At 39.5% G+C, this 22354-nt stretch overlaps 1 long non-coding RNA gene across 2 annotated transcripts in view; it reads left to right on the forward strand.

The window, feature by feature from the left end:
• LOC112487850 (uncharacterized) overlaps nt 1-22354 on the forward strand; it is a 31443-nt gene that overhangs the window by 3861 nt on the left and 5228 nt on the right. Inside the window, exons 5-8 of one of the 2 annotated variants that reach the window (XR_003051335.1) lie at nt 12335-12387; nt 12724-12848; nt 21758-21886; nt 21974-22035. This is a non-coding gene — a long non-coding RNA (uncharacterized LOC112487850). The remainder of the gene's footprint in view (nt 1-12334; nt 12388-12723; nt 12849-21757; nt 21887-21973; nt 22036-22354) is intronic. The other variant, XR_003051336.1, reaches the window with a different exon arrangement.

Below are 22354 nucleotides of genomic sequence, written 5' to 3' on the forward strand. Positions count from 1 at the left end.
GTGAGAGCAGAGATATCTTGGGACAAATATTCTGATAGTGGAATGAAAATAGGCTTTGCCTCGTTGTCGTCTTCCTTCTTCCTCCTGCTTCTGTTTCTGCTTCTCTAAAAACAGACTACGTCTCTACGTGCTAAAGACCTCGGGTCTGGCCTCATCCATACCAGGGATTATGAATAATGCACTGACTCCAAAATTACAAAAGTAATCCTTTAAAATCTTCTTATGCATCCGAGCAGACTAGGATGTCTCTTCCAATTGCCCTTCTGTTCCTCGTACTAAAATGCTGGCTGTGTGAGAGAGAGGGAGGAAAGAACATGATGGCTTCATGAATCTGATCGCAGCGCTTTCAAAAACGTCTGTTTGTTAAAACGAATGTTAACAGTGGATTTATTACCTTTTTCTGAGCCAGATCAGGTAGCAAATACTGCTGACTCATGACTTATGCATCATTGCTAAGCTGAGGATAGAGAAAGGGAAAGCTTATCCCACCTTTCATCCTTGTCGGACTTCATCGGCATTATAATTACTGAAGTGCATTTGTAGGATATGTGCATTGTATAACACATAGGCACTCTCGTTAATGGTGAAGTGATGTTATTACAGCACGGCCCCACGCTCGTCAAACACACCGACCTCCGCTGCCACCGCCGCCGCTGCTGCTGCTCCGTGTCCGACTGAATGTATCGCAAACGCAGCATGTTCTTCAATGACACAGCTCCACGTTTCAGCAGCGCGTGCTACGACAGGGGCTGTCCTGCCGTCGGCTGCTCCCACCCTCATTATACCGCCAGCTAATGCGTGAGCTCGTCATCCCTGTGTCCTGTATACAGTACAGCGTGTCCATTTTGCAAATGGAAATTCCTCTCATAAATTTGCATTGAATTACATTAGAGTGTGTGACCGTGCGTAGGTATGTGATTCCATCACTTTGTTAACCATTAGTGCTAACCTTTATGGTGTTTCCTCTTTGAATGAGTCAGTGTAACGACGAGTCTTCAAATATGACATTGAAGGACTGTGTCATTTTGCATTATTGATTCTCTTAAGTCTGTTACTGCATCAGTGCTTAATAGATCAGTTTAAGTATCTGTTAATGACATCACCTTCTTCAGCATCCACCACTACCAGTATTTGCACTGCTGTATTATGCAGTATTTATATAAAAAATGTTTCTTCATTTTTTTTTTCCAAAAATTGAACATCAGACACTGAACATGATGGTGGCAGTAATAGCCCTCAGCTCATTTGAGTTTGAGACCCCTGCTATAGATCAATAAGTAGCTATGTATTAAATGGTCTGAGCATGTGACCAACATCAGAGGTCAAGAATGTACAGACCTGGAGACAGTATATCATATGGGAATATATTGGATATATGGATATATTTTTATAAAATATTTGTTATTCATGTTAACAACAGATTTTTTTTTCTCTTTTTACCCACAACCCTGTTAGTCGTTGTGTACCCTGGCTAACAGCCTGCAGTAATTCAGTGAAGCCAGGTATTTCCTTCCCATTGTTCCTAAGTGAATCCCTAGTTTTGCCAGAGCTGTTGGTCTCCACTCTAAAGATTTCTTAAGAAGTCCTTCAGTCGACCAGTCAACTATATTAAATTAAGTTTGTTTAATTCAGTTTTATGGTTTAAGTCTTGCCGTCTTGGTGTTTGACCAGACAATGAAACAAAAAGTGTTTCTTTCCTTGGTGCAAACTTGCAGTTTATTTCTGCACAGTTCTCCAGTGACTGGTCTGTTTTTGATGCTACAATTTCAGACTCAGTAATGTCATCTCTGCAGTTATTCCATTCCTGCATTAACAGTGATGATAGTTTTACACAGTTGTTTAAATGGTTGACATTTTGATGCAGTCAAGTTGTTTTAGCCATGATGCTTTGACCAGTCCCTCTGTTATTCATGTTAACAACAGATGTTTTTTTTTGTTTTGTTTTGTTTTATATGCTATGAATATACATAAAGACACAGATGCAGAGAAAGAGAGTGAAGGGGAGAGAGGGGTGAGAGAGAGGGGTGAGAGAGAGCGAGAGACTGTCCACATCCGGGTTGTCATTGAGAGCTATCTGTATCTATCCGTGCTGCAGGCTACTCCTGTGAAAGTTTGCTTTATGACATTGGCTTAAAAGATTTATCACTGAGCAGCACTTTTTTTGTTGCGGGGGAAAAGCTGGAGAGGGTTTTTAAAAGGCTCCAGTCCTGGCTGTGAATTGTATTCTTGGAAAAGTTTAGACAGAATGTAATGGATTAGATGCATGGAATAGAGGGATGAGGGCGAGCTNNNNAAACAAACACAGACAGTTAGTGGACTTCAGTCCATCACCACTGTGACTGACACAGGCAGAAACGGGGCGACCAGATGATTAACTTGTGTGAAATGTAGAAGACGGTCTAACAAAGTGTACAGGGTGCTGTGACAGACAGGTAACAGAGTGTTTGCAGCTCAAAGCTGTGCCCTGTCTTTTTCCTGCTAAATTAAGGTAGTCAAAGAATGATGTGTCGGAAACAGAGGGGGGAGAGAGGAGAGTGAGAGAGAGAGAAAGAGAGAGAGAGGGGAGGAGGAAGGGAGGAGAGAGAAGCTGAGAGCATATATAAGTACAGCTCTGTATCTCTACGTGATGCAGTGCCCTGTTCGTGATCAGTCGGAATCCTTTGCATCATAACGCACCTTGAGGGCTGCATCACCTATTTCGCGTGCAATCAGTGATCAACGCTGCGCTCTTCCATCATCACTTGCAATAATTAAGAGAGTATTAGTAAGCACCCGTCAAAATTCTGACTTCACTGCTGTAATCATCGCTCTGCCTCAGATTAAAAACTGTACATCTGACAGAGAGGTGTGTTAATCAAAAGAACATCACAACAGAATTTATATTATTAGAGTTTGAATTTCTCTGACACAAAATAGAGAAAATCTGCCCAAAGCTAGAATGCAGAAATGCCCCCTCCCTTATTTGTCTGTCTTTCATGCAGGCATCATAAACGTGTGTGGGACTTTTACATGATTTTTTTTTTTTTTGGTCATAATCCATTTGTGGTTCAGAGATCCACCAGGACTAGGAGAGGGCTTTTACAGCATATCAATCATCCAACTCCATTTGAAAGAACTGAGCATGCAGTATGTGTGCAACCCCCCCTCCCACCCCACCCCCTACCCAAAAAAGGGGAAGGAAGTACAACTCTTACCTTGAGGAACAGATTAGAGGTGGAAAGGACAAGAAATGGCAGATATGGGCCGGCGTTCATCCATGTAGTCAGTGGGAGCCAGGGTACTGTCCAGTCACTGGAGCAGCTCTCACTGGCAGCTGCGGGAAGACCAACAGAGAGGCGGCCGGTGCACTGACAGCTGGAGGAGTTGTGACACATAGATTCAGTGTGTAGGGTCGAAATGGGGTGAGAGCAGACAAGAAATTGCCATAAATCCCCTGTACTCAGGCTGACTGCACTGACATCTCCCTCTGATCAGACCCCATCCCACCCCGCTCCCCTCTGCACCTTATTCAAACATCACTGACACTCTCGTTCTCTCTCGTCCCTGCACTCACCAGGAATGGGCGCTCACGCAAGCAGCGGAGATCTCCATCTCGCAGTGCTGCTGCTGCTGCTGTTGCTGCAATCCCTGTGCATTCGTGATTGAGTGTAGCTGTGTGTGTGTGTGTAAGAGAGAGAGAGAGAGAGAGAGAGAGAGGAGGATGAGAGGGAGAGAAAGGGGAGGGAGGGAAAGGTGGGCTGGTGGCTGTAGCAAAGGAAGAGAGGAGGAGGACGAAGAGGAGGAAGAGGAGGAGGTGGTGTAGGAGGTATGAGAGTTGTACACCAAGATTCTGGAAAAAGTCCTGTGTCTGAGCTGCATCGTCAGCCAAGACCCTCAGAAACTTGTCCTCCACAGGACGACTGCTCCACTGACACCAAGCTGTTATGTCATCTGAAGAGACTGTGAATGCACTGCGCTTTTAATAGGATGTCTCTCCTGCCCCCTCGGACCCCCCCCCACACACACACACACCCCTCCGTTTACTTTCATTTGTCTCCACACATTGTTTATGAGAGGCGATGTAAGGGGCTTGGAGTGAGGCGTAGCAGGAGAAAAGAGGAGGTTAAGTGCGGCTGCAATAAGAGGGGAGCGGAGAGTGGGCGGGTGTAAGGGTGGAGGGGGGTAAAAGGACAGCAGTGTTAATAGGAGTCTATGAAAAAAACCAAACGGTGAGACGTCATAGTAGAGATGGGCGTTAACACCAGGGGACAACTGACAAGTTTTATGTAGAAGTTTAGAATGTTGAATTGTAGAGACTGCAGCAATATATTTGCCTTTTGTTCCTCAAATTATATAATGTTATCTGTAAGGTGTGAGTCAGATCCTAATCAATATAGTTTATTCTTTGTGCTGGTTGATATGTCCCACTGTATCATCCAAAAAAAAGTAGATGGATGTGGAGTACACAGATTCAGACAGACGTTTACTTCTTTGTTCATCTAAGGTTTGGCCACTTCTATAGTTTTTGGATTGTTTTTAGTTCTCCCTTCCCCTCGTCTGATTTTCAGACACACTTTGGGCTGCTTTATTGTATATGACCCTGATTGTTCCTGGTGCAAAGCATTTGGATTGGGTACAAATCCTCTGGCCGGCCGGCCTGATGGCTGGCTGGCTGGCTTCTTTTTAGTATTTATGCTCCTTTCTCTTGTGCACATTAAAAGTAAATGGTTAACTTCAGTTAAGACTCGGGATGTGACAAATATCCAGATGTTGGCCCTCATGCAAATCAAGTCTGATAAACCAAGTCATTGTGCTTGCCCCAACTAATGTAAGAACACAAATTAGTGACACTTTAAATAAGAATTAATGACCAAATGTGTGTCTTTGCACCTCGTGTAAGTGGAAAAATAATAGGAAATGTTCAGGTTCAGTTAGAATGAATACCCTCCTAAATAGATGGATGGATGGATGGATGGATGGATGTATAATCCGTTTATAATACAGTATATTTAGATATATTTCATTACAAGTTCATTACAAGTGTCATATAAATAATTGTGATCATACTGCGTAACTTCTGACTGTCTGCAGAATTCACAGCTCCAACAAACACAGACCAGTTAGTAACAGCATAACACAGCATAGCCACGGCAGCAGGCCAGGAGCTTTACTACCTGATGGATTATAGAGCAGTTTTTATAATTTACATATATTTGAAAAATGTTATTGAAAATTACCCTAAATGTCCCTGGTAAGCTGTTAAGAAGTTTCTTGAGAATGAATGCTCCTGAAAGATTGGAGGAATCACAAAGTCTAATAAGTTTTTTGCCTTTTTCTATTTGCGTTACATTAACCTAATGATCTGTGGCTGCAGGGAAGTAAAGTTTTTATTATTTGCCTATGTAAATAACCTGTTAGGCTTTCTTTTTTTGTTTTTTTTTTTTTCTTTTCCAAAAGAGTAATTTTCTTGCAAAAGACTGTGGGCGAGTCAAAGTGGGTGCAGTGATCGGCTGACTGTTGTCCCATTGATTTAATTGTCTGTTTTCCTCCCAGCACTGCCTGCTCACGAGCCTATGACCAGCCTCTGACTGTGCTCACTGCATGCATGCCAATCCAAAACGCCATGAACCAAGTTTAGCTCTCGGCACGGCCATCAGCCTAATCTCACTGTGTTTAATGAGTGAAACAACACAAAGTTGACAAGTAAGGGGGAAAAAAATCCCTCCCTCCGCCACCACTTCCCTCAATCGCTTCTCGACCAGGCTGTTTATTGAGCTGCCAAAGGCTGTGAGGGGAGGGCCCATTATTATTCAAACAACTCCTGCTCCCAGCTTGCTGTTGACTGTCATACAGGGACTTCTCATATTCCGATGAAAATGGGAGAATGTGAATTGGAAGGTTAGCAAAGGGAGGTAAAAATAAATGTGTGAAAATGAAAACGGCAAATGTTGCGTGAAAGATTGAAGGAGGGTGTCATGGTTCAGACACAAACACTATTCTGCTCCATCTTCCTGTCAGTTTGCCAATATCAACCAAGTTCTGAGTCACACAGGTATGGGAAGTGTGTACCAGCAAATGTTTCCCGGAGCATGTCTTCATGATGAGGAAATGTTGCTATTAGCATATGAAACAAAGGGGGAAGAAAATATAAGTTTGTCTTTTATCTCCGATATTCATGAGTCTACTGTACACAGCAAACACATGGGAATCTGAACGAGGGAAATCCCAACATACATTTGCAAACAGAAGTAAACAATCTCCCTGTCTTTGTTGGAGCTGATTTAAATATTAATACTGAATTCTTGATGAATGATATTTACAGTGTATGTTAAAGTTAGCCCCTTCACAAAGAAGGCTTGATGTTAACATAGCAGTTGTGGTAAATTTAGCTCAGTGTTTCTCAACTTCCTTTGAAACATTGTGTAGACACAGTGAATAATTCAACAATAATGGACCCAAAGGCTTCCAGTTACAATGGACATTTTACTTACCCACTGTGATACCTGGGTCTGTTTAGTTGAACACAACACATATTTGCTCACGTGAATTGAAGAAAGACACATACACATACATCTTAGTCTTTTGCTTGTTCGTGATAACAGTGAATTTATGGTCCTCCATTCTCAGTAGTTTTCATTTGTTTGTCCATGGGCCGTTGTGTTTGTGGTCTGTCATATTGCATAAAACATGTTCAAAAATATGTCACTTTTTGCTAAGCATATATCACTTCCTAATCTCTAGTAAAATACAAAACACACTAGCTGCAGTTCATACAAAGGGACATTACAAGCGGTGGACTACACCTGCTAACGGACCAGAACTTTGTGAGGATGACCCAGTTTAACTGGGTTTCATCCAGACGTCAACAGCGTGTCCAGAGGGACAGTGTGGCCAAAGGGTCAGCTAAGCGTGGCAGGCGTATTGAGTTTGTGCAGCTAACTCTGAGACAAGAGAAAACAAGGTTAGCGTTCTCGCCATATGGACATGAAAACACAAACACTTTCCAAAAATGAGAGAGAGAGCAGGCGAGGTTTGGCCCAGGCTTTAATTTTACAGAGAGCAGTGGTGTGTGTGTGTGTGCCAGCTCTTAAGTAATGCAGCAGATGTGTGTTGATTGATGAACGAATTGCAGAGCCATAAGTTAGTCAACTGGACACGCACGCACACCTAGCCGTTTATTTTACGTTGCGCTAATTAGCATATACCAGCTACTATACTGTAATGGCGTGATCAAATTATTTGCAAATTTACACTAAACCCGTTCATCATCATCCACTTCCACCACCTGATGCAAACGCACGCTCAACCCCGTGCCCTGTGGAACTCATGTTGTTCTGGAATCTGTCACAATGCTAAATGATAGCCTACTTGTCAGGGACATAACAAGTATTAATGCAGTGGCTCTTGATCTTTGGAGTCTTTTTACTGAACCACCACCTGAATGTTATCACATTAAGGAACCAGGGTCATTAATCACTATTAATGTCTCGAGGAAATTGGCCTCACTTCCTCCTGGTGAAAACTCCAATAGAAAAGCCCACACGTATGCAGTTGAACTAGTTTTCCATAAACAACAAAAGACACAGTATGTAAAAACTGTAAAAAAGAACACCATTGCATCAAACAGAACACAATTGTTTGAGGCCACAACAAAAAATATGAGTACCATGACAATTGTTTTGAAGGTCAACTACCATTGAATTCTCAGCTAAGCTCATCATCGTGCATCTAAATGTAATAGAGAATATATTCTCTTATCTGTTGAATCAAATTTGTAATCTGGAAAAAACAATATATGCAAAACATACAATTTCATCATTAATGGACAGCATTTTTCAACACATGCAAATTTTCACGCATACTTTTTTGACATATCCAAATGGTCATAGATGGAGGGTTGCACTTTGTCAACATTATAAATGATTTTGTTAGCTCCTGTGTCACAACAAGCTGGAGGCTGACAGCACACTTTAAAGTGACAAATGGTCTCTGGGTGTTATTGACGCTGGATTGGTGTCGCAATAGGAGACGGTAACAAAGCAGTCAAATGCACGACACAATACGAGAAGAAAAAAGTTAGGGTGGCTTAGATAACTAGCTGATGTACATAGATAAACAGTTGAGAGGCTCTGCATCACATGGTTTATAGAATGGGCAGGCCTGGTGACAAGAGGACCGGGCTGGTTAATAGAGGCTGCAGGTTTGAATCCCGCACTATTACTGCTGCTACAAAGTTGCCAATGAATGGTTAGAAGTACTGGTTCATAGTGGTGGGCGATGCTATGATAACGATGACTTTTTTGACCATTTTTTTCAACACCGCTATCGATATTGATACTTTAAAAAATATTAATAATTACTCAGATTTGTGAGAATTTTCTTAGCCCAATAAAATCCACAAGAAATATGTATTTTTCATAACATATTAGTCATAAGAAATTAAATGACTCCTTCATAAACCTGAACAGTTTAATTGCTACCATTAAAGGACATTAAAGATGTCTAGTGGACTTCACTGTTCTCTGCAGGTCAGTGGTCATGTGACATGAATGGATCAGTCACCAGGAGATGAGCGTAATCGATACTCAATCAATACTCGTACGCGTATCGATATACATCGATACCACAAATCAGTACTCCAGTCACTGCTGGTTCACAACAAGGTGGACATACTGGTACACAGGACCATGGGAGGACAGAAAATAAATAGATGCAGAGGAAGAGAAATAACAAGAAACAGAGGTAATCACTGAGGCAGAGAACACAGGATGACAGGAAGTGGTGACCTGAAATGTGCCCAGGTGTGATTAACAAAATAAAATAGCTGACAGCAAATTAACTCGCCAGGCAGGCTGTGATGGATCTACTGGGTTCTTATTTCCTTTTATATGCACCAGTCTGGTGTGAGTGAGGTTTTCTTTCATGGAAGATCAAAAAGTAGGAATTAATCAAATATTCTGAAAGAAGCGTTAGGTTTGCTGTGGCTCTGGCTGTCAAAAAGGTCTTCACTGAACCGCAAACGCAAACATATTTGATTGGAAATCCTTACCTATTAAATGATCTGCGTGTAAAATGTGTTTTTTATGCTCATTTAGATGACATATTTTAAGTTGCTGACTTTTCCAATTTAAGAATAAAGTTCACCAGAATTCATTAGCACTTTGAGACAGATAAATGGATAAGAAGTTCGGCTGCAGATGAGTGATGTTGTTTCTTAATGTGTGGATTATTACACAACGAACAAAAGCAATATGCTTTTGTTCAGAATCTGAATACTATACCTACTATTCAATGCCTGTTATCTTATAGCAAATATAACAGGCCAGTACAAACCAGCTTTTTAGTGAATGGACAGATAGACAGATAGATGGATGGATGGACAGATAGATGGATGGACAGATAGATGGATGGACAGACGGATGGATGCATACCATGAACATACACAAATTGCGGTGTTTGCACATTTATTAACTGCAGATTTATTGCACATACTCCTTTCCACCAGAACTGTTTCTAAACCTGGTCCTGAAATAGACCACCTTTCCTTAGAAGAAGGTTCTTAAAAACAAATAGTTTAACTGCGCACACACACATACACACACATAAACTTCAAAATATCTCTGTAGTACTGAAATAGTATGGACCTGCAAAACATCCCCACAAGGACAATGTGTCACAATATAGTACTTTACCCTAAATTATTTCTACAATATTATGCCAGGAACACACACACACGCACGCGCACACACACACTGAATGCAGTCATGGGAATGTAAACACACATCACTTTGAGCAGCAGACTGCATTAGCTGAATAGAAATGCTAATCGCAGTAATGCATGAGTGTATCAGTAGCTGTGGGGCTGGAAACACTTTCTTCCACACTCTTCTCATCCACTTGTTATCTCTTTCTTATTTCTTCTTTGTCCTATATTCATCTGCATACTTTAGTGTGTGTGTGTGTGTGTGTCGCCAAAAGATGTGTAACATTATATATGGTAATGCTTCTTTTAAGTGGGCAGTTACAGAGAGACCCTCCCCAGACAGTCTACTCCAGTTTGAACACACACTTCAGTTAAAACTGAGGCTCAGTGTCACAGAGGAGGAGATGTGAGCTCTAAGATCTGTTGTAAGCAATTGTAACAAAAAAAATGGTGGTCCTAAAAAAAAAAGACTGAGGGCAATAAGTTCTCTTTCTCTTATATTTGCACAGTATCGCTCATCCATGTGTTTGTCGTGTCTGCCAAGGGCAAACAGACCGCAGCTTGATCGGAATTTGCATCTGGGAAAAAGTGAAAAATAAATAGTGTCAGTCAAATATCTGTCAGCTCTTCAAACACAGATAGTCTTTAACTCGTGGCTGGCGTGACTGTGTAGTTTTCAGTCTGGGATTGCGGGGTTTTTATTGCAAACATATTCATGCTGAGAGTCGACTAAGGGAAAATGTTGGCTCTCAAACTGTACAGTATAGGCGATGGAAATGGAATCCACAAAGCACAAAAGCAAGTATAATGGCATGGAGGAAACACACCACAGAGAGCGGGAACGCTCACGGATTAAAGGACGAGGCAACGGAGCAACAAGGCAAACACTGACGATGAATGCGAGAGGGAGGGGATTAAAGCTAATCTGAAATAAACTAGACCAGAGAGTAAGATAGCACACAGGCATTTATTCTACAAAAAAGCCCCACAAAACTATTGGAATTTTCAGAATACAAAACAACTTTTGCAAATGGGAATATCCCTGGAAATGGTTCCACAAAAGCTTCAGCGAGGCTGATTACGGGGGGGCAGAGGGTACTGCAGGGGAGTAGTGACATTTCTGGCTAATTTAGTTTTTTTTTGTAAATTATTAATTAAAATTGTTTATTAAATCATAGCTTAGTTTTGAATGTAAAATAAATCTTTGTACATGATACTGCGCTGTGAAAACATTACTGGGACTCGAACCTAGGACCTTCTGTGTGTAAGGCAGATTTGTAGAATCACAAGTACAAGTAAAAACAATTTGCATTACTGGAACAGAAAACATTTTACAATAGATAAAATTCCAAAATTAAATTAAAATTTGAGTTTATGAGTTTAAACGGTGTCCTGAAGTTGCTTCTGACCAGAGAGAACCAGAAAGTTCAATGTTACGTGTGATGCAAACTTCAGAATAAACAACAATTTGACACAGTAAACACTGAGAAATCAATTTGTAGAAGCACTTACATGGTGGCGCTGCACATCTCTGCTACAGGTGATGCACTTCGTGTTTTTGATGTGCCCAAAATACAGAACTCACAGCTGTGTGCCGCATATTAACAGAACCCATGACTCACTGCCTCACATGCCGACTTGGACGTCTGTCTTTTCTACATATTGCAATATATAATATTACACTGTGGGAGATGTGGTGAGAGCAGGGAGCGGGTGGAAGGAAACCAGGAGAGGGGGAGATTTGCTTTCAAATAATGAGGAGTAAAGGTCAGGTGGAGCGAAACAGAATATATGTGTGATATGAGAGTGAGGCGAGTAGAATGATGAAGATGCAAGGAGTTCGAGGTAGTAGAGGTGAATGAGGTTGATGTCTTAGCTACCCAGGGTCAGCCATCCAGGGACATGGAGAGTGCACGAGAGAGCTGAAGACACGGGCGCAGGACAGGGTGGAATGGATGGAGACGAGTGTCGGGGCTGATTTGTGACAGAAGGATAGCAGAGAAGTTGATAGAGAAGATTTATAAGGCAGTAGTGAGACTTGTACAGTTTAGAGACAGTGTCTCTGTCAAAAATGGACGAGGCATGGATGTTAGTAGTAAGAAGCAGAAGAAGAAAAGGGAGACTTTCGTCTTAATTGTTGTGACTGACAAACCCAAATGTGCCTTGAAAAATTGGTGACTGCAGATGTTGCCGTTTCCTAATCATCTGCTCATTATTCAACTCCCTATAACCATAATTCATTTGAGTGACTTATAGGGATTTGATGTAATGAACTGGAGGTGATGGTGTACATTTATATCAGTGCCAGTTATGGGTGAGGATTTCCAATGGTAGCTGACAGAAACTGTACACCAGGGGTCTCCAACCTTTTGTTCTCCGAGAGCTACTGTTATGAATTAAAAATAGCTCAGAGCTACCCGTCTTGTGTAACATATTTTCTCATAGCTCCTTTCTAACAAACTCAATACACTTTCTTTGCCTAAACATTTACAATATGTTGTTGTCCACATATTTTTTAATCAAAACATCACAAAAGTGTTATTATTATTGTTGTTGTTGTTTGGCAACGTCTCAGTCCAGAAAGAACATCAGAATTGTTCCTCCATTGTGACCAAATAAGCTGTTTTTATTTTTTAATTTTATATCCCGCAGAATGTCGCCGTCTACTGGCCAAAGATAGCACAACCGATTGTACTTCACAAGTGGTACGTAAACGCAGCGTTAACGCAGCGTGGTAGCGAACTTAGCTTTGGCGTTATTTACACGGATATTAAACAGCAGCAAAATTATTAGTTAAGTTGAGATGTAAACTTTTTTGATCAAAAGATAGCGGAGTGACACATTTTATGAAAATATTTCATTAAGCATTGCGGGCGGTTGTTTAGTTGTTGCTAACGCAATAGAGGTCCGCTTTACCTGTATAGCCGTGAGTGAAGAACATGGATGCAGTAAGTGTTTGCTGATGTTTGTAAATGAATGTGAATGAATGTGAAAAGAAGAAAAAACAAATCCATCCATGGCATTTTTTTTTTTAATTTCAGCCCAAAGTCCTGTCGAAGCAGTTGAAGTCAGAAGACAAAATAAGGGATTTGAACTAATGTGTGGAGCTCTGTGTGATACGTCATGGCAGAGTGAAAACATCCTGCACTGGTGAAACGTTTGACAGGTAAGGTTTTGTACCTGTAGTGATATGCTGTTGCCTCTATTTTAAGATAGTGTAAATAATGAAACAGCAGCAGAAAGAGCAGCGCGGTGGAGCTGAGCAGGAAGTGACAGCGCCGTCAAACTGCTAAACATCCTGTTGTTTTGGCAGAGTAATTCACCCGGGAAACTTCCCATGGTGGTTGGTACTATGATGTATGATATTGTGGTTAATTCAATACTATTCAAATACTCATGCACAGTACTACTGTACACAGTAATACTCATGCACAGTACATAGGTAAAGGAACAATTATATATTAAATTATATATAATTAATATATATATATATATATTTATGTATATATGTATATATGTGTATATATGTATATATATATATGTATATATATGTTTATACATACACACCAAACTAACAATCGCAAATAAAGGTCTGATTGTTTTTTTTAAATAAAATAATACATACAACATATTTACAGTATATATGTATACTGTATGTGTATATATATATATATATATGTATTTGTGTATGTCATGGACCCCGTGTTGTAGACTTAGTAATAACTTGGATCATTATCCAACAAGTTGCCAATAGGTTCTTTTTGTGCAGTGGTGTCCAAAGTGAGGGGCGGGTCCCTACTAGGTGTTGCAGAGTTAGTTAATCTTAAATATAAATATTTTCCTAATTTGTCTCTCAGTGAGGAGGTAAAGGTACGGTGCTTTGAACCAGGTTTATTGAGGTTTTAAAGCAAAACACGTGAATGTGTTGGAATGAAGAGTCTCCTTCAGAGACGGACACTTTAACCACACATTGTTAGATTGACCCATTCAGCTCCTCCTCCTCTTTTTCTCTCCTTCAGCCAGCTGATATGCAACCAGGCACATGTGTTAATTGAAGCTGGAAGTTTCTGGTTGCTGCCTTTGCACATGACCTATTAGACCGTCCTACAGATACTGCAGCTGCTCTAATTGCCTCTTGCTGTGCTCCTCTCATTTGTGGACTTTCATCCGTTTTATTCACTAAGATGGAAGTAAATGTTACTGGAATATATGCAGGAAACATTAAAGAAATATTGCAACTTTAGGCATGAAAAAAAATTGAAACTTTCTTTCAATACATGGAATGTAAGCCTGTAATTATTAAGACGCAATATGAAATAAATAAATAACGAAAAATATATTTCATATTAAAGACCTAATTATTATATTCTAAAGTAGCACATATTAAAAACTGAGTATATAGTGAAAATGCTATATTACAGTGGTTCCAAAACTTTGTGAAATATTCCCATTTCGTAGATAAGACTAGGTTTGTGACTGTATTAAGAAAGTCTGGTTCCATCATCTAGTCGTATGGTGATAAAACCCACTATTTACATCATTATGGCGTTTATATTTATGCTTTACTTATTTTATATTCCTAATAGTGTGGTATTTTAACATAAAAAAATCATTATTTATTCCTAATAGTGTGGTATTTTAACATTAAAAAAAAAATCATTACTTTTTTTGGTTAATATCTTATTCGACCTATAGTTTGTCTAATACTTCGAATACTACAATAATAATTTTACATTTCATATCGTCAAATGATTCATTTAAGTAATATCTTGACTTTTTGGTGTTATACAAATGTCTTTTTTTTAAATCACTTTAAATCATTTTCTCACTTTCAGGCAATTATTTCTATTTCATTTGATTGGTATTATATTTGGACCTATTAATTATGTTGAACCCTTGATTAACCTAATTTTTTCATGAACCGGTTAAAGCGGGTGTAAAGGAAAAGACCAATCATATACAGTCTTATATATTATATATGGATGTATACTGTCGGAGACTCGTAGCAGTCTTTAGGTCCATCCACTTTTCCTGATTGTAAGGTACTAAATATAAACCCTGCTCCTGTTTTAGATTTGAAGAGCCTGCCGAGCTGCAGGAGTATCGCTCTCTTTAGCCACAGCTCCGTGGGCTTCTCTTACAGCTGTGTTAATGTGAATGAAAGAAAGCCTTTCCATTCATCCTCCACTGAGTAATAGCCCCTCTGACTGTGCCCACCTAATTGTTCCCGTCAGACTTTTAAATCAAACCTGCCTTAAGTCCCGTCCATCACACACAGCCTCCCGCTGCATACGTTTTGAGGAGCAGTTGAATGCACTGTGAGCCTCTGATGTACTCAGACACTTCAGTGTTAAACTGAAGTGGATATAAGTGACTGGTCTGTAGTGACTCCCTCAGCCCAGCCTGTGTAAAGGTGGGCTCATACTGTACAATCCCATTAACCCATCACGTACTCTTAGTGGCCTCAGTCCCACATTACACATATATAAAAATAATTTAGATCAGCAGCTCTGTACAAAATGAAACCACACTGTTGGCTGCTGTGGGAAATATGCAGCAGGAGAGTTTTGTTTTTCCCTCCAGTTCAGACCTGCAAACATTTAGACCATTAACCTTTTTTAGTTTGGACAGACAGGATGGATTACACTCTGCTGCTATTCTCATTACAGTTCCTTTTTTTTCTTTTTTAAAGTTGAAGCAAGTCTGAGTCTATATACTTTTATTGTTATGCACTGAAAGGGAGGCAGACATAAAAATCCCCTCAAGCCTTCTCCCGGAGACCGGCATAAGCCTGCACAGCCAAAGACAGCCAAATGACTCCATTTCAAGTTGATTTAAGCCAATTGTAGAGAAAACTATTGGATGCCTCAGTCGATGTTGTTGTGTTGTTGCCTGGTGTTTGTAGCTGCGGGGCTTGAACTCATCACCAAGAGCATACTTGATTATGTTACAGAATGTCACTGTGTTGTATTCAATTCCTCTGTGGCTTTTGTTTTTAATAATAATTTTATGCAGTAATTTTTTTTTTAAAATATTTCTGTGGTCGTGTTCAATGTGAAATGAAAACAAATCCTCAGACAATAATATCCAAATGACATTTCTATTTAAGTGTCTAGTATAAAAACATAATATTCTTCATCATCATTAAATGAAATATTTTGGGACACATACTGTAAAATTTCTGCATATTTATTCCAAGACCTCTGTTTACCTTTTTCAAAACTTTTGTCCTGAACCATCCAATAGCTGATGTTTACCAGATTTTTTTAAAGGACAATCAGCTGGACAAAAGAGTTAGCATTAGCAACCTTTCATTGTAGTAGATACATTTACTGTTGTCAGTCTACGTAAAAGAACGGAGGCATTCAATTAGATTAAATTCCACATTATTATACCACCATGTCAGTTTCTCAACCCCTCAACTCTAATTGTTTTATTTAAAAGGTTATTCATATTTCTTCCGGTACAAATATTTGTACATGCCTTAGGCCTGAAATTGTTTCTTTCTAGTTGTTAAATCAATCTGTGTAAATAACAAAATTAATATTTCTAATAGTTCTGTGTGAAATCCAACTTAATTCAGTCAAAATGTCACAAGAAAGTACTGTATTGATCCTCTAACTACGAATTAAACCTTTGCGTGTTTAGTTCAACACAACCCAGATATCTTTGCAGGATATTCCAGTTTTTGTGGCTAATTGCTGCCCCCTAGTGGAAGAGTATGTAACTGTTTTGTCCGTCGCTGTTACGTAGACAAACAAAGACAGATACTTTGCGGTATTTAAATGATAGTTTTCAGATCACGTTTGAGATTCACAGTCCTGCTGTAAAATCAAACCCAAACCAATTTGACGACCCATTTTCTGCCTCTGTAAATTTACGACACTTCATCATTACGGCGACGCTGCACCCCATTGAAGAAGTGCTAGGTCAGCACTTCTGACGTCCTCCGTAGTTATGTTTTGGTCTCTCCACATGTGAGAAGCAAAGTCTGTCAGGAAAACATTTGTCTTTTTAATGGAACGGTGTTTGAATGCATCGTACCAACGTTACGACGATGCCTTTATACGATCACCTCAACACAAACCCGACGCTTCCTCAGAGATCTAAACTGTCCCTCGAACATTTACGACAGCAGTTTACCCCGACAGACATTAATCATACATCTTATACTTTGATATTTTAAAATGGCCTAACCTTTTCTTTGGCAGCATTCCATTTGCCGTTCCATCATCCCGCGTGTAAGGACAGGAGCAAATTAATCTTTTCTGATGAATTCATCGACAATCACGACTCTAACGTCTCTTTAAGACGAGCAAAGACGTGGGTAGCGATCTCGTCTTTCTGTGTGGTCAGCTCTGTCCTTAGTGATAATCTTTTTAACCTCTGTCCTATTCTCTAGGCCTTTCATCTACAGGTCGTATTACCTGCGGTTCGTTGGATGGCAGTGTAATGTAATGGGTTTTATGCCTAATTTCCTCAGTCAAAACATTTTCCTCGGTTTAAAAAGCTAATGCACAATTGTTTCCCATTCGTCTGTACCGTACCCTTGGGTTCTTTACAAGGATGACAGATCTCCAAGGACTTCAGCAAAGTGCCTGCATGTGAACAAAAATGGGTTTGTGTGTGTGTGTGAGGAGAAATCCTTTGAATATTAATTCATAACAAAAGTAACTTTTCAGAATCGATTAGAAGAAGTTGAAGACATACGAGCGCCTGGATAATATATGTTTTTATCTAATGCGTCATTACTATGCATACTTTACTTTGCAACTCACAGTGCAGCCGTAATGGCCTCATGTGCTAACGCACCAGGAAATATTACATATATGATTCAGATCCATGTCGTCTGACGTCATCTGCCTGCCGGAGAGACCTTTGACTTCAGTCCACAGCTACTCTTGTACAGTGGAGGTTAATTAAACCTGTGTGTGTGTGTGTGTGTGAAATGCGTGGGAAGCACAGGGTTAATTGTGTTCATTCCTATCGAGCTGTCCAATCACTAATGAAAGTCAGATCTATTGTTCTGCATGCACAAGTACAGTGAAAAAGTGCAAAAAAAAAAAAAGAAGACACACACAAAGGTTCTAAAAAAAATAAAAATATACGCACAAACACAACAACGCCACCAGGCAGACAACAAAAAATTAAAACTGTTTAATGCATTTAGCAATATGTAGAATGGATTTTCTTTTTTCTTTTTCCATATGTCGTGTAACAAATCCAATACTATCTTCAGTCGATTGTTAGCAGGAAGCTAATGGTACGTAGTAGCTGTAAGTGATTATAATAAACAAGACAAAAAAAACACGGCAAATGTTGTTTCCCGTAGTGATATGAAACCACCGTGTTACTGAGGCTGTTCCAGGATTGACTGTGTGTTTCTGAGTGTGGCAGCAGAGAAGGGGGCGGGGGGGGGGGGGGAGTGAGGAGTGGAGGGTGGCTCAGTCAGGCAGCAGGCACATCTCTGGGTTATCAGGTTGATTAGCGACCTGATAAATAGCAGTGTGATGAATAGTCCTTCCCTGGAGTCCTCTCTGTGAGACTGCAGGCGCAGCACAGTGCCATCAGAGAGATGGAGCAAATGTTGCTTTGTTTTCCCTCCCATGTTGCGTACTGTTTTTAAGATACATTAAGGTCCAGCAGTCCATCTTTCCCAAACAGCCAGATAATAGTGTTCTCTCCTGAATGGACCTGTGTTTGTCTCTGCCTTATTTTCTCTCCAGTGCCACACCCCCCTGCATGATAGCACTTCTAAAATGTGTGGCAAGTAAACAATACTTTTGTGTGGGCCTCATCAGCTGCTGTGTTGATTATTTCTAATTCAGTCGTCTTTGCAGACGTCTTGAGGTACCTGATTGCCACTACAAATATCGTTTGCTATAATTCTGCAAATTCAAGAATTAGATCTTTTGCAGCTGTGGATAAAACACATTAAATCATGATGAATTGTGCTGTAAATAATTAGATTTAATCTAACCTAATTGAAATGGATTGTTATTAATCTATGACTAATTAACTTAGATGATTCCAGAAACTAAAAACAGATTTCTGTGTAACAGAAAATAATAAGATGGAGTTAATAATGAACGGATCAGCATGCAGAGGTTTGACTTGAAATTTAGCTTCATGGTGTTGGTGGATTTCAGTCATCACTGCTCAAAGAACCTGTTAAAAAATTCTGTCAAATCTTCAGTGAAGCCCTTGTCCTGTAGTTATTTGTAATCCATTTAAAAATTATGTCAGTCAGGTGGTTGTAGTTATTTGTAATCCATTTAAAAATGATGTCAGTCAGGTGATCTGCTGTACTATACTGTACTGTACTGTACTGTACTGTACTGTACTGACCTGCATTTGATGAGCCTGGCTGCTAAATACTGTTGTTTTTATATTGATTATTTTCCACCTTTAGAAATTTGTGTCTTGTGTTTTTTTTCTTTCTGGCTTTCCCCTTTAGAAATTTGTGTCTTGTGTTTTTCTTTCTGGCTTTCTGTAGATTAGCCAGCAATAAATGATGAACATTTTTCTTTTTCTACTTCTATTTTAAGCCCTTCAAACTTTATATCCTGCACTACCAGCATCATTAAGAAAGTGGTTTAGTTCAGTTGTGAAATAGTGTTTGTTAATGTGTTGGTGTTCAAGGTTGATACAGTCGATGTGAATGAAACGTGGTTTCTAGGTCACATTCACTGAGCTATACATTTGTGGAGAGAATGAACTAGCTAAAGAAAGACTTCTTCTTACCGCTTTTTCAAACATGTAGTTGTTATGATTTAGCTGTGATTTGACTTTGCTTTTTTGAAATATACATATACATACAGCCTATAGTATATACTGAGACCTGTTTTCTTTTTTATTTACATGTTGGAAATAAAATTCATACTAAAAAATTGATAAAACATTATCGAGAAGCTCCTTTTAAAAATCTCCCGACCTTCTGCTTACCTTCATTCCCTACCAAGCCATTTAGTGTTCCCTCTAAACTGAGAGTACAGCTGTCACCCTCGCATGACAAAGAGCGAAGGAAGTACACGCTGTACGTACTTCATAAGCACAGAGCAGTATCATGTTTCCTCTGACAGGCAGAAGAAGGTAAGCCTCTCAGTGTATGTTGCTGCTGATGATTGATGTTTAACTACCAGGAGATCCAAACGCTGTGTCACGCCAGTGTGTTTCACTTCAGACGAATCACTGGTTTTACAAGCACACCAGAATTGTTCTTCATCTTCTGTGTTTTGAGATTTTTTTTTTTTTTTGATTTTTTTTTTTAGTGGCAAAATCAGACAAGCAGTAAATTGGAAACTCAAAGTCCAGTGTAGAGAAAAAAGAGGAATAAAGTTTTTTAGGAAGTGTTTGATGGTGCGGTGCGTTGATATCACTGTCTTAATGGAGGTGTAACGTCGTGGTCATTTTTATTGTTTTTATTTTCAAGACGTGACAGTTGAGGCGCTCTCCGTCAGGATCTCGCAGAACATATCTGACCTCGAAGGGTCCCCGCCCCTCATTTGGCACACTGCTCTCCTTCTCCGAGCTGGTTCTCTGCGTCCATCGCAGGATCATTTCTCGTGCTTCCTGCTTTATTCTCGCATCCAAGTAATGATCTTTACAACGCCGATCAAGTACAGTCGCTGCGTCTTTAAAGAGCAGGTTCTCTTCATATTTCTCACACTTTTCATTTTAATTCATTATATAACTCTTTGAAACACATTACAAAACAATGCACACCAGAAAAACAACCCCGACAGCTAGTCTGTTTGGCTGTAGTACACCTGGCTGCTCGCTCAGTCAGTCATTATTCTGCCCACACACCAAAACATACCCACATACAGACGCTTCGTCCAAGTGGTTAATGAGCAACAAGAGGCTCTCGGTTCATTTGTCCTGTGTGTTTAACGGAGTGACAAAAACGGTGTTGATGTGCAGTTCACACCTAACGGCTCACCGTTGGTCGCCTGTTAGCGTCAATGCTGAAATGTATTTCCACCGATTGAACTGTGTTATATTTTCTGAGCTACTGTCATGTCGCGAGGCATGTGTTTACTAATAAAGGTCCGCTGTAGTCGTTCTGTTGATGGAGACATCAGTAGAAGAAGAGTTGAACCCTGCTTTTTCAGTTTCAATTATTTACATTTAGAGTTTCAAAACTACCCGTAAAAGCCATGAGATGAGTCAAACCTACTCTTGGCACACAGGAGGGAGATCGGCGGTTTGAATCCCCTGTGGTAACTGATGGTCTTAATGGATAGAGATTTCATGTTCTCTTCTCCTCCCATGTTCATGTTGAACTTCCTCTGCAGCCTAAACACGCACATCAGGGATTAGGACAGCCGTGTGATCTGAAGCAGTGATTCCGAAGCAGTTTCAGCCGCGACCCATATTTAAGATTTGAAAAATGCCATGGCTTTTCTCTGTTTATATTCATAATGTCAGTGGTGACTTTAAATTCCCTCTCAAATGACCCAAAATATATATATATATATTTTTAACTTATTGACAAATGTGTCCAAAGGCACACCGTGGAATTCATTGTGAACCAAAATGTATGCACTTTTCACAGAACATTGCTGATCACACCATTTAGTAATTGACGTGGCCTAATGATGTGTCAGAAAGAAAAAAAAACGGGTTAAATCAGCTGTGAGCAAAACAAATACAGTCCTGAAAAAAACAGCCTCCAACCTGAAAAATAAGTACGAAAAACAGATTTATTTGTTGGCAATACCCTGGGTGTCTTTGAATTCTTCCATTATCCAAACATTTAGGTTCGAGTCTATGGTTTTATGCCAGGATTTTTTAAAATGTTTTAAAAAGTATTTATTGTATATTTTATTTTTACTTTCTTTCATCTATATATATAAATATATATATTGCACATAGTTGATATAGTTTTTTGATATTCTATTTACAAAATGAACTGTTCAAAAATGTTACAAAGAGTGAAAGAATGAGAGATGAGAGAGGCAACAGTTTGAACAAAATAAAAACCCCTTTGGCTTTTTCTTTTTTTTTTCTTTTTTTTTTCTTTTCATAAACTAAATACATTACATTTCTCCCGCTCCTGCTTTCTTTTGGCAGCCATGTACCTCAAAAGGCACAGTCCAGACTCAACCTTTTATTGATTCTGCGGAGAGTTGCACACTTCCACCAGGGAGTGTGGGGTCAGAGGTTAAGAGTGTGGGCTGTGGAGAGCAGAAGATTCCTCAGGTAGTTTTTATGAAAAATGAACTATGTGGTTGTGGTACATAAATATAAATATCTGTATTTGATTTGCTTTTTGTTTTTTTCTTGTAGAATGTGAGAACCGCGCAAAACGGGGGTATTTCTGAAATGAATTCTCACAAGATCATGTCAAGGTAAATGATAATGTCACAAGGTTCATTTAAAGACGATGTCCTTTTCCTCGTTTATTAGGTTCACAGACTCCACTCAGGATTCCATTCAAAATGTATTAACTCATATAAACTAAACATCCTTTATTTATACCTTCTATTATGTGGTACTGATGAAATGCATTTAGCTTTATGGTACAATAGGATCTGATTCTTACAGTTAATGGTCAATTTTATAAACTACAACATTATATGTGTATTTTATTTTATTTTATTTTAAATTACTCATGATCTACCAGCAATTCATCTGCGATCTACTTATTGATCAACCCTGCTCTAGAAT

The sequence above is a fragment of the Cynoglossus semilaevis genome, chromosome 12 (assembly GCF_000523025.1).
Source record: "Cynoglossus semilaevis isolate Cse_v1.0 chromosome 12, Cse_v1.0, whole genome shotgun sequence".
Classification (NCBI taxonomy): Eukaryota; Metazoa; Chordata; class Actinopteri; order Pleuronectiformes; family Cynoglossidae; genus Cynoglossus; species Cynoglossus semilaevis.